Source organism: Ambystoma mexicanum, chromosome 10 (genome assembly GCF_040938575.1).
Source record: "Ambystoma mexicanum isolate Mex_15411 chromosome 10, UKY_AmexF1_1, whole genome shotgun sequence".
In the NCBI taxonomy this organism is placed as follows: domain Eukaryota; kingdom Metazoa; phylum Chordata; class Amphibia; order Caudata; family Ambystomatidae; genus Ambystoma; species Ambystoma mexicanum.
In genome coordinates, this window is record NC_090932.1 from 332,743,907 (window position 1) to 332,756,019 (window position 12,113).

Genomic DNA, 12,113 nt, shown 5'->3' on the forward strand with positions numbered 1-12,113 from the left:
ATCAATGCTAAGGTTCTCCATATATCCGTAAGGGGTAGCTGCAGTAGAATTTGATGTAATGTGTTAGCTGCTTTTGTAAGCACTCATGGGGTATCAGAGGACCGATCCACCTTTGTTAAGAATGGTGTTCAAATCTCCATCTCCTCATATTACCCGGGTTTCATATAGCGGGATCAGAATGTCCATTATTGTCTGGTAAAATTCTGGATCATCCAGATTAGGTTTGTAAGTATTCACCAATACAGTTGGGTGTCCAGCAATCTCACCCCACACTAGTACATACCGTCCCTGCTGGTCAACCTTGCTTCTAGTAAACCGGGAACCCACAAGGGATGCATAAGAGTAAGGACACCCGTAGCCTACATAGAGTATTCTGTACAGTAGCTCAAAGGGCCCCAATTGTGGGCAAAGGAGGTGTTTACTTTCTGCACATCATGTGTCTCCTGCAACATCAGGATCTGTGGACTGTCTTGACTTATATGCACTGACTTTCCTTGCCTTACCCGGGTTGTTAATGCCCCGGACATTCCAGGTCATCAGCTCAATTTGCAGTCCTTTGCCTCTGGCACTTTTAGTTGCCATTTACGATAAACTCTGCCAACCAATGTAATGTGTGCACACTTATTGCTCATGAAGTTCTTTGCAACATGACCATTATTTTCAAAACATTTAACCTTTTCAAACCACCCAGCCTCCCCCACCCCACCCTCTCTTCCTACCCCCAAAACCCATCGACAACCTTTCCGGGGAAGCTGTTCACACTACAACCCCCAATTAACAACCAAGACCAATCGGCTTCTGATTCAGGTTTAAGTTTAGACTGGTTGATGCATGGACCCATCCCACCACCCGCACCATCAACCCCAACTAGATGATGTACCCCCTTAACTCTTGGAACTTTCCCGAGGTGCGTATGCTGCAGCAACCATGCCCGCCGCAAACGCACACCACCGGACGGAAAATTCTAACTCAGATATATTGCTGTTAACCAATTGCTCCGGCTTATAATGCCAAGTATAAAGGTTTTAACAGTTTACGTAGTTCAATCTGCAGGATATCTCCTTTCATCGTCCGGCCTCGGGCTTCTGTTCTGGTCTATGTCTCGTTTCCGGGGTGAAACGATATGGCATTTATAACACGCGTATACAAGGCACAACGAGGCAAGGGAGGGGGAACAGAGGGGAGATGGAGACAATAATCCCACTAGGCCAGGTGTCATTCAGATTGCCTAAGTGCATGGGGAGGGGAAAGTGCAGTACATGGGGGAATAAGAATAAATAACAATGAGTAAATAATACGGCCCGCTGGTGGCAAGTGCAAGGGTAAGTGCAGACATCAGATGGTAGCAGGAGTGTTGGGGATACAGAAAACAGTCGCCAAGGGTGGGGTTTGCCAGGAAGGCAGTGGAGGGGTGCGACTGGCGGGGGGGGGGGACCTGGGCCCGAGATCAGATGGTGGCCAGGTAACCAGTGCAGATTCAGTTTCAGCCAGGAAGTCAGCAGGGGAGAGGAGGAGAAAAAGCAGAAGCAAAGAGAAAGGTTTTTAAGTGCTCCCGCAACCAGAGATAATTCTCCTCAAGTTTCAGGGAGGCAGGGAGGCTGTTCCAGAGGGAGGCCCCAGCCGAAGAAAGAGATCTACCACCAACTTACCCTGAGGGATTTGGCGGCGGATAAGCAAAGTGCTCGAGAAGGGAGATATTTAGGAAGTGAGAGTTGAAGGTATTGAGTCCCCAGGCCCCAGAAGGCCTTGTGGACAATGCAGAGGGTTTCAAATGTAATCCTCGCAGCCACTGGGAACCAGTGCAGAAATTTCAGTCCTGGAGAGATACGATCCCAGGACTTGAGGCCAAGGACAAGTCTCACAGTCCTGTTCTGGATGAGTTGCAGAGGGCGTAAAGTAGAAGCAGGCAGATATAGAAAGAGGCTGTTGGAATAGTCCAGCCTAGAGAGAACCAGAGCTCTGGAGACAGTGAGCTTCTGTGGGAAGGAGAGGAAAGGAAGAATACTTCGGAGGAGGTGCAGCTGGTAGTGACTTCTTAGAGACGTCGGAGATGTGAGGATAGAAGGAGAGTGTGGAGTGGAAGATTACCTCGAGGTTTTTAGCCTCACAGGTGGGAGTAGGAAGAGTGCCAAGAGAGGCCATCCAGAGAGTGACAGGAAAGGAGGGAGCGGGTGTGCCGATGAGGAGAATCTGTCTTACTGCCATTAAGGCAGAGATCATTGGCAGCACACCACTCCTGGATGGCAATGAGAGAGGGAGATGAGGTGGCTGAAGGTAGCCTGAAAATGAGCTGAGTTTCATCCGCATAGCACTAGCAGTTGGGGCAGAGCGCGACAATACGGTGGGCAAGAAGTGCCAGGTATTGGTTGAACAGCCAGGGAGAGAGGTTAGACCCCTGGGGAACACCACAGGTGTAGATAAAGAGGAGAGGAAGGACCCAAGTTGAACCTGGGAGGGTCGGTCAGAAAGGAAAGAAGTCAGGCACGCCAGGGCCTGACCGGTGATCCCCAGGTTGTCAGACATTTCAGTTGGATGGCATAGTTAACCGTGTCAAAGGCAGAGGAGAGATCAAGTAAGTTGAGGACACGGGGGGTGTTGGAGTCAAGCTTGGAGAGCAGGTGTTTACAGATGTTCAGGAGAGCAGTTTCCATGCTTCTCGCTGCTCTGAAGCCAGACTGATCGTCATGGAGGCAACCAACAGATTCAGAGTGAAGATCGAGCTGGGAGATGGCCACCTTTTTCAGGAGTTTGCCCAGGAGTAGAGTGATGGAGATTGGACGATAGTTAGCTGGGCAGGAAGGGTCAGCAGAGGGTGTCTTAAGAAGGGATGCACAAGGGAGTGCTTGAGGGGGGAATGGAAGACTCAAATGGCAAAGGAGTGGTTGCAGAAGTCAGCCAGGGCAGGAGCCAGGGAGTCGATGTGGTCCTTGATGGTTTTGGAGGAACAGGGGTGAACCTGTTTTGACGAGACTTTCATAGATCAGACTTGTCTGGGGAGAACACTGGAAAGGCAGAGAAGGAGGGAGGATAGGTGGCTGCAGAAGGGCCAGAGGAAGAGCAGGGAGTAGAGGAGGCAAGGTGAGAGGAGGAGAGGGGGAGGACAGGATGTCCTGAGTTTTAGAGATGAAATGAGAGGCCAGTGCTGTGCAGGCGGCCTGGGAGGGGACAGGACAAGTAGAGACTGCTGCAGGATTGGCCAGTTCCTTGCAGATTTTAAAGAGTTCAGCCGAGTTGTTAGATGCCGCAGAGACGTGGGCTTGGATGTGAGCTCTCTTCTTGGTAAGGACAGAGAGCCGGTATTGCCTTTGGAGAAGGCGGCAAGCCAGTTTGTCTGAGGATGAAAATGAAGCACACCATTTCCTCTCAGCCACCCTGCACTTGCGTTTGAGGGTGACGAGGTCTGAATCGTACTAGGAGTTGCACTTGGCTTTGAGCTTCAGGCGGATCCTCATGACAGGGGCAAGAATATCAAGAGTATCAGATATAGCAGAGTGGAGCATGGAAAGGGCTGTGTCAGGGTGGGAGTCAGCCAAAGAGGGAGAGGGGGTGAGAAAGTGGCAGCAAAACCCTTAACTGATACGCTCTTCATGTGTCGAATGACCGAGAAGGTGGGTGGCAGTGAAGGGGTTGGCTTGGTCTGTGGTGTAGAGGGTAAACTGGGAGGAGAGGAGAAAGTGATCACTCCAGGAGAGAGGAGTGGTGAAAGGCACAGAAAGGGGAAGGTCTGAGGAGATCAGAAAATCCAGAGTGTGCCCTGCAGAGTGAGTCGGGCCAGAGGGGAGAATAGAGAGTGAGAGAAAGTCAGAGGTTGCGAAAGAGTACAGAGGAAGGACAGGAGGCATCCAGGTGGATGTTGAAGTCTCCAAGGAGGAGTTGAGTGGTCGAGACTAGGAGGGAAGAGGAGAGGTCTGCCCACTCAGCGAAGGAGGAGGAGATCTGACCAGGTGTCCGATAGTCGCCACAATAAGGGAATGGGTAGGAGAGAGAGAGAGAGAGAGAGAGTCTGCAGACGAGGCATTCAAAAGAGGAGTAGGCCTGCGTGGGAATGACAGAGGCAGGAATACACTCAGGGAAGATCAGGGCTACACCCCCTCCGGAACAGTTAGACCTGGGCTCAGAGAGGATCTTGTCGCCATCAGGGAGGAGTGTCAAAGTGCATGACAGAGCTGGCCGTGAACCAAGTCTCAGTGAGACTGAGGACATTGAGGTCAAGTTCCTCCAGGAGGTGGCAGATGTCGGAAGAGTGTTTGACAGCTGAGCGAGAGTTAAGTATGGCAATATTGAGAAGGTTGCAGTCCTTGAAAGTCTTCCTGGGAGATGTATAAATCAGAAGTACACCCTGCAGAGGTGTGGAGAAAGCCCGAGGGGGGGGCAGAAACGGAAGTAGGAGAGGGCAAGATAGCCAAGGCGGGGACAGCAGGGGGAGGCGAGGAAGCCGTGGAGGGGAGAAAGGGATCAGCAGGAGAAGAAAGGAAATTGATGAGGTGCGGGAAGCGTCTATCAAAGAGGAGAAGGTTGGCTTGAGGGCCTTGGACCAAGACGGTACCATTTGAATAAACATTAATGATGACCTTAGAGGAGTGGAAGGAGGCCAGGAGGGCCTCCCATCGTGTGCCACCATTTATGGGAGAAGAAGAGAAAGGAGAGTGCACCAAGACCATATGTAGAGTCCATAGGTCTGGTGAAGGGACGACAAAGAGGATGTCAGTGAAAGTTTGCCTGGAGGAGGCACTGGTATAGGTGTCAGCGATAGGAAGGCCTGGGTTGGAGACCAGGTTGTCATTTTTAAACTTCTTCCTACCATATTTAGTGAGGAGAGCAGAATAGTCAATAGAGAAGCAGTTAGAAACGATAGGAGAGACAGAGAGCACCATAGAGTAGGTAGGGATAGGGAGAAGAGGAAGGGGAGGGGAAGGGGAGAGCAATAGGGAAGGACACTAGGCAGGGTGCAAGCAGACGAGACAGAGTGAGGCGATAATGTTGAACAGATGCTCAGATTTTAAGAGACAATGCACACGATGTAATTTTAATACAGTGGGAGAAACACACCTAAGTTTGAGAGTCCTGAACAGGGGGAGAAAGGCCTAGGTTTTACAATGCAATTTTAAAAGGGAGAAAAACACACCTATGTTTGAGAGTCTGGTAGCTGAATAGGAGGTCAGCAGGGAGGCGAGTGGGTCAACCCTGGTGGGAGGCTGGCAACTGTGGACACCTGCAGACACAGCCAGGAGCCGCCCTTTGCTTAGTGGCCCTTAGCTGTGGGGGCTGCAGGGCAGTGGGCTGCCCAGGGGGTGTCAGTTAAAAAGGAGTGAAAGCCCAATCATGGCCATGGAGGTGGGATGGGGGCAGGAGGAGGGAGGGAGGGAGGGAGGGAAGAGGGAAACAGACAACACGGGTGGGGATCAGGAAGCAGGCAGGGCCCGGGGGTCAGGAGGCACGAAGTAAAAGCAAACAATGAGCAAAAAACAATATGAAGGAGTGAACAGGGCAGAATCTCCTTTCACCTGTGGCAGTGGTTGACGACACATTTAAATGTGCTTTCACCATTTGTTTAGCACACTGCTGCCACCCAGAGGCTAGCCATGCACAGTGAAACGTGTATTTGACATTTACTGCAAAGAAAGTAAATGTTAACTAAAAGTTTTAAATCGTACCTGCCCTTCATTAAATATACTAGACTACGCGAGTGGGCGAGTAGACGTTGCGATCCATTGATGAGTATGTAAAAAGTAAAAAGTTAGCTGCTTGAATGGACACAAATGCATATAATTAAAAAAAGACTCTGAAAACAGTCTGGCCAGATCTCCTGCAGGTGCTAATATATAATGCAATTATAAAGCAAAGCAAGCTCTGGAGGCCAACTACAGTGTACTATATTGCATTAGTAACCCGGCGAGAGACAAGGATTCCACGGCCTTAGTCCCCGGCGGGGGGCGTGGCAACCCCTCAGCCAATGAGGAAGCTCAAAGCGGGGCCATCCCCGCTCCGAGCCTCCCCGCGGCTGAGAGGCTGCCTTCACCCCCTGCCGGGGACTCGGTAAGTTTTTTTTTTTTTTTAATTCCCTTCCCCTCCCTCCCACCCACCCCCCCCCCCAACTTACCTTCTTGGTCCTCCGTCCCTGGTGGGGGACGAGGGAAGCCTCCAGCTGTGTGGACACTCAGAGCGGGGCCGCAGCGTTTCGGGACAAAAAAAAGCTTTTAGTGCCCCGGTCACGCAATTTTTGCAGGCTGGGGTACTAATAGCAATAGAACCCTTGCGTCGGTAATGCCCCCGACGCTCGGGTTCTATTGCTTAAGTAGATCTGTAGATGTACAGACTGGATACAACTATTAATCATTACTTTGCAGAAAAATCTAGTTAGCTTTGTGTATTCATTATGTAAAAGAAAAGAAAAAACACTAAGCAGAGTGGGTCGCATAGCAGGAAGAGAACTGGGCAAACTAGGTGGAAAATTCTAGTTTGCGGCCATCTCAATTTCAAGGTAGCGTGTAAAAAGCAGCAGAGTGATAAGATACAATGTCTAGGAGTTTGAGGGATCAGCTCATGGGTGGAGCATCAGTTTCACAGATGTATGCAACCAGCATGTTACAGAACTAGGTTTGCCAATGCCATATGATCATGTGAATTTTTAAAGGTTTTCATGTGTCAATATGATGCATCTTCTCTCAACAAAATGAAATATAGTTGACACTGAGATTTAGATGCACTAACCTTTACTGTAAAGCATGGAGACAATGCACTGTTTTATAGTAGCAATACCGTAATTATGCATAAAGTAACAAATTACATTTTTAGGAATGGAATTGCATGACTTTTTTAAAAAAAACATAAACTTAACACATACTGGTCTTTGTCAGACAGGATATTGTTAGCTTAATAAAATTATCCCGATTACTTCTGGTTTGCAATCATTTGAAACAGAAGAATAAAATCTTGCCTAGCCCTGCCACATTTGCCTTTGGCACTTAAGAGTGGAGCAGATTAGTACTGCTGCACTCTATCCATTAGCCCCTTTTAACGTGCACTGAAACGGGAAAAGAGGGTGGAGAGAGCCTTGAGGGCAGAGATGAATTCAGGGTGTGCAATGTTTTCATTGAACATGGAAACTTAAATAGCTAGCTTTGCTACACAAGTGTCAATTTAATTAGAAAACCTACATAATTGCATAGCAAATTGCTATGCGACACTGCTTATTTTATGGCTTGCATTTAGAACATCCTCTCCTTCTTGAAGTGTTAGAAACTGGCCAGGAAAAAAGTGCCTAAAAGGCGCAAGGCGCCTTCTACAAGAGACCTAGTGTCAATCTCTGCCTTTCAGAGGGGTGTCTCTGTTTTGGGCATCTGTACTGCAGCTAAGCCCGGCACACGTCCTTCAACAATTGCCTGGAATAATTGTTCAATCAGAATGCCAATTTATTTGTCCGCTTCAGTGTTTCCTGGTTTGAGGGTAGGTTTTCTCACTCCTTCTTCCTCCAGGTGCTGTACTACTTTGAGTATCTAAGATGAGGATTCTGAGAAGGGAAGGAATTCATGAGAAGAGCAAATATCTTCTCTTATTGTCTTCCTGATGGATTAGCATAATCTAAATCTCTGTTAAACATTTTTGCTCTCTGGCTCTCAGGTCTTTTTCCAAACATATTTACGTGTGGTGTCAGTTTTCTTTTTTTTCTCTAAATATATCTTTGTTTTATAACCACAAACCATACAAGCATTCACTTCCTTATCATTACTTGTCCTGTCTAGTGACAGCTATAAATCATCTGTGTAGATACATGAAAACAAATCACATGGTATCCCGCACACCCTCATAACCACCCAGGTTATCCTCATCCGCTCCTCTCCTCCCATTTGCCCCAGATTCTTGTGGCTTTCATTGGGCAACCACGTGCGCTGTATTTTCGGCGTTCCACTGCCACACACGTCCACATCAGTAACCAATTGTGCCAGGGCCGAACACTCGGGCGAGCCCCAATGTTGTGCTATGTTACGTTTTATCAGTCCAACCGCAGTAAATAAGAACAGTTTTTCCCATCGGCTAGTAGTGTTTTCTTCAGGAATACCCCGTAACAACAGTTTAGGGTCCAATGGTATTGTTCTCCCCAGAGTATCAGACCGGTCTTTGCAACATTGCCACCAGAAACCCTGAATCTGAGGGCATTCCCACAAGATATGCATAAAAGTACCCCCTTCTCCCTGGCATCATAAGCATTTCGGATCAGAGGCTTGGTTCCACCGGTACAATGCAACCCTGGGGTAATACACTCTGTGCAGAATCTTTATTTGTATCAGGCGAAGTCTGAGCTAATTGCATTCTCTTGTGTGTGCATTAGGGCCAATATCCAATCTTCAGCGTCTATAGTGTCCACATCTGCTTCCCATTTCAGTTAGAAATCTAGCAGTTCTGGAGTGGCAAAGGCTGTAATAGCATTGTATAGAATGGAAGTGACTAAGTGGGTATGTGGTCCACTAAGAGGTTACATTCCAGGTATGTTCGTGAGTGAGGGTAGGAGTCTGCATAAAGCGTGGGCCATTTGCATGTCATGACATTGCCTTGTGTCCTGGAGTCCGAACGTCTGTTGCAGTGTCTCAAATGGAGTGACATCACCATCGGTGGGCATATCCCCGACTACTGTGATTCGGGCCTCAACCCATCTCGATCATAACGGCAATTTACCCAGTTCAGCAAGCTTCCTATTATTCCAAATGGGTTGTTTCTGGGTCACTTTGACTTCCCAAACAACGTATATATGTGCTTTCCTCCATATTAAAACAGTGTGTGCTGCCATAGTCTGCGGGGGAGGTTTAGAGAGGGACTTGTGAAGCATTGCTAGTGGTGACATATTCTACCTACCCAACATCTCGGCTCTGATGTGCGGTAGTTCTTGCTTATCGTGAAATATATAGTTGATTACCGCCATTTGGCTCACCCAGTAATATGACTGAAGGCATGGCAACCCTATCCCACCTTCCCGTATTGACCTCTGTAATATATTGAGGGTGATACGTGGGTGGTTCCTCTCCCCATATGAGTCTCAGGTGGAGACTGTCTATCTGGTGGAATTCCGAATCAGGGATCCAGAGCGGGGCATTTTGCAGAATGTTCAAGAAGCGTGATGGGGCCAGCATTTTAAAGTGCTGCTTTGCCCAGCAGTGTCAATGGGAGAAGCATCCAGTGTCGGACGTCGTTGCAGAACCGCTCAGTGATTGGATGTAAGTCGTTTGGTATAAAGTCCGGGATATTTCACGCAATCGGAATTCGCAGATACCGGAAGCCTTCGTGTTCGACCTGATAGGGGCAGTCTGCTGTTATCACGTGTGCCTCTCACCCACCTTCACCGGAAAAAGGACAGAGTTCCCCCAGTTGACCTGCAGTCCGCTGAACACCCTGAAGGGTGCCATCAACTGTGTAACCACTGGGTAAGAGTTGGCTGGGTAGCCTAAGTATATCAAAAGGTTGTCAGCGTACAGGGAGAGCCTATCCTCCCAGACGTCCGGCCATCGAAAACCCAACCAGGTTTCAACCTGGTGAAGCCATTGTGCTAGGAACTCAATGGCTAGCACCAACAGTAGGGTGGACAGGGGGCACACCTGTCGTGTTCCCCTTCCCAATGAAAGTATCTGGAGGGCCACCCATTGACCCTAATCTCTGCCTGCTGGGCTTTATATGGCAGTTTCACCCATCCCACAAATGTCTCTCCGAACCCCATTTTACGCATAATTTCCCAGAGGCTGTCCCATATTACGGAGTCAAATGCTTTTTTTAAATCGATGGCCAATAGGGCGAGGGGTGTATCAAGGATCGTGAAGACGCCTTATATTCATGCGTGTGGATTTATTTGGCATGAATCTGCACTGGTCTGGATGGACTTAGGAGGGTATAACACTCTTTTTGCAGAATACAGAACAAGCAGTGTGAAACAATGATCTTGTCATGCATTTCATTTCTGTATGAGATTTTGTATAAATTTGCATTAATGTCTATGCTGGAGCCTATAAGCTTCCATTCAAGATGGGGAAAACAAAGCTACAATCATACGGGGTCATTTTCCAAGCGAAGCGGAGTGCAAGAAGTGGTGATAAATGCATTTATCTCCACTTTTTATGACCTGCAGGATTTTGTATGATTTGGCATGTGAGGTTGGAGACCAGAGGTCCCCCTGCCAAATCATATTGGTTTTCCACTAGCATGTATTTTTATGTTGGCAGAAAACCAATGGATTCCTCTAGGATCCGTCTGACATTTACACCTGGTAAAAGCAGACAGATTCCAAAGGAATCCATTGCGGTTGACTCCCACAATCATTAATTGTGGAAGTGATTTACACTTTCCCAGACATGTAGTGGAAATGTAAAGAGCAAAGGCGATTTTCGCCTGTTGTTTACACTTTACTTTTCCAGTACTTGGTTGAAACAATTACAATTAATGAATTGCCCCTTTTGCAAAAAGTGCAAACAGGAGTGGTCCCTTCTTGTGCAATTTAGGATTCATAAAAAAATGCCCCTCTTACTCTTCATCAACACATTTCTACAATGATGAATGCACTGTAAGGTTGATTTGTGCATTTTTAAAGTACTATGTTTAAAATTAAGTATTATTTGTATGTATTCAAAACCAAACTTCAACACACATTTGTACCAAGTTGAGCTTGGAAGATGCATGGTCAAGTATTTAAATTTCAGGCTAAGCTCAAATTCTGGATTTACCACTCAGTGTGTGCTCTTGTACAAATCATTTAATTTCACTATGTCATACCTGCTAAAATTAGGTGCCCCTAGAAGTGATTCATCTTGCATTAGAAGCTATTCCAAATGCCCCACCCATGGTTTAATAGATGGGCAGCACAAGCATTGGAACCCGCCAAGAACACACATACACATCTTTCTTTAAAAATATCAGGATGATTTTATTGAACAAAATTGTGTTATTCAATAGCAAATCAAAGTAAACACATCAAACAAAAAGTCATCATGGGCAATTGTATATTATAACCAGCATGTACCAAACAATGATGTACAGGGGCGAGGCAGGGGAGCAAGGCCCTCTCCTCCCTGCCACACCCCACCACGAGTGATACCAGGAGGCCGGAAACCCCTCAACCTGCACAGTCTGCTCCTCATGCAGCTCTCCCAGCCCTAGCACTCCCTCACACCCTCAACTCAATTAAAATGTGCTGCAAAAATGCAACTTAATTTTCGAAGAAACAAAATCTCCTATTCCTTACTTCAGTATTCTGGGAGGGGGGGGTCTATCTTTCACATAAGATGGAGGGAACACAAGCACCTCATCTGGGGACTCTTGTGCGTAGTCACTGTGTTCAGGAGGGCATTGTTGGGCGAACACCATAATCTGAGATGGTACGAAGACTGGGGGCCTCACTGCTCAGCCCTTTCAGAGGGAGTGAAGGATGCATCACCCTTGATGTTCCCCTGCCAGGTTAAGAAAGACATGCTGGGGGCTGGTCGGAGTAGGTGGGAGTGGAGGTAAATGGGAATGGTGATTAGGGGAGCTGAAGGAAGGTGACTGGGGGTGAAAGGTGGAGGAGGATAGGACATAATAGCAAGGGAAGAGCAGATGAGAAGGGAAGATAGGTCGATTGATTTTGCAACACTATTTTCCTTTCTTCTCCTTTTGCTCTGTACCATTTTCTTTATAAGCGGGTGCAAATGTATTTTTCCAAATCTGGGAAGACATTTTTGCAGGATCCTGGATCTGTGAAAATCTGGATCAACGCCAGCACTTTCTTTATTGTGCTCCTAGACCCAACCCAATGGAATTTGGGCCCCCTTACCACAAACCTGGCCCACCCAGATGAATAGTCCTGGAGCCGGGCCTGTTTTAGATCTAAAGTGCTCATGGCCTTGGCATCTTTGATGGTACCTAACATCTTGGTAATATTGGGCACGGGATGTCTGTCTGGTATTACACACCGATTGACAGATCTCTAGTCGATACACCACCGCAGTTTACCATTGGGTTTATGTACTAAGACTAAAGGGCAAACCCACTTGGCAGTTTCTATCCTTTCAATCACCCCTTGCTTTTCCATTGTTGACAATTCTTCTTTACTGCAGCTCTAATGGTCAAAGGTACACTTCTTAGCTTTTGCTGAACTG

The 12,113-nt window shown here is 47.5% G+C and overlaps 1 protein-coding gene across 3 annotated transcripts in view; it reads left to right on the forward strand.

The window, feature by feature from the left end:
* NSD3 (nuclear receptor binding SET domain protein 3) overlaps positions 1-12,113 on the forward strand; it is a 2,619,674-nt gene that overhangs the window by 1,382,990 nt on the left and 1,224,571 nt on the right. The window lies entirely within an intron of this gene.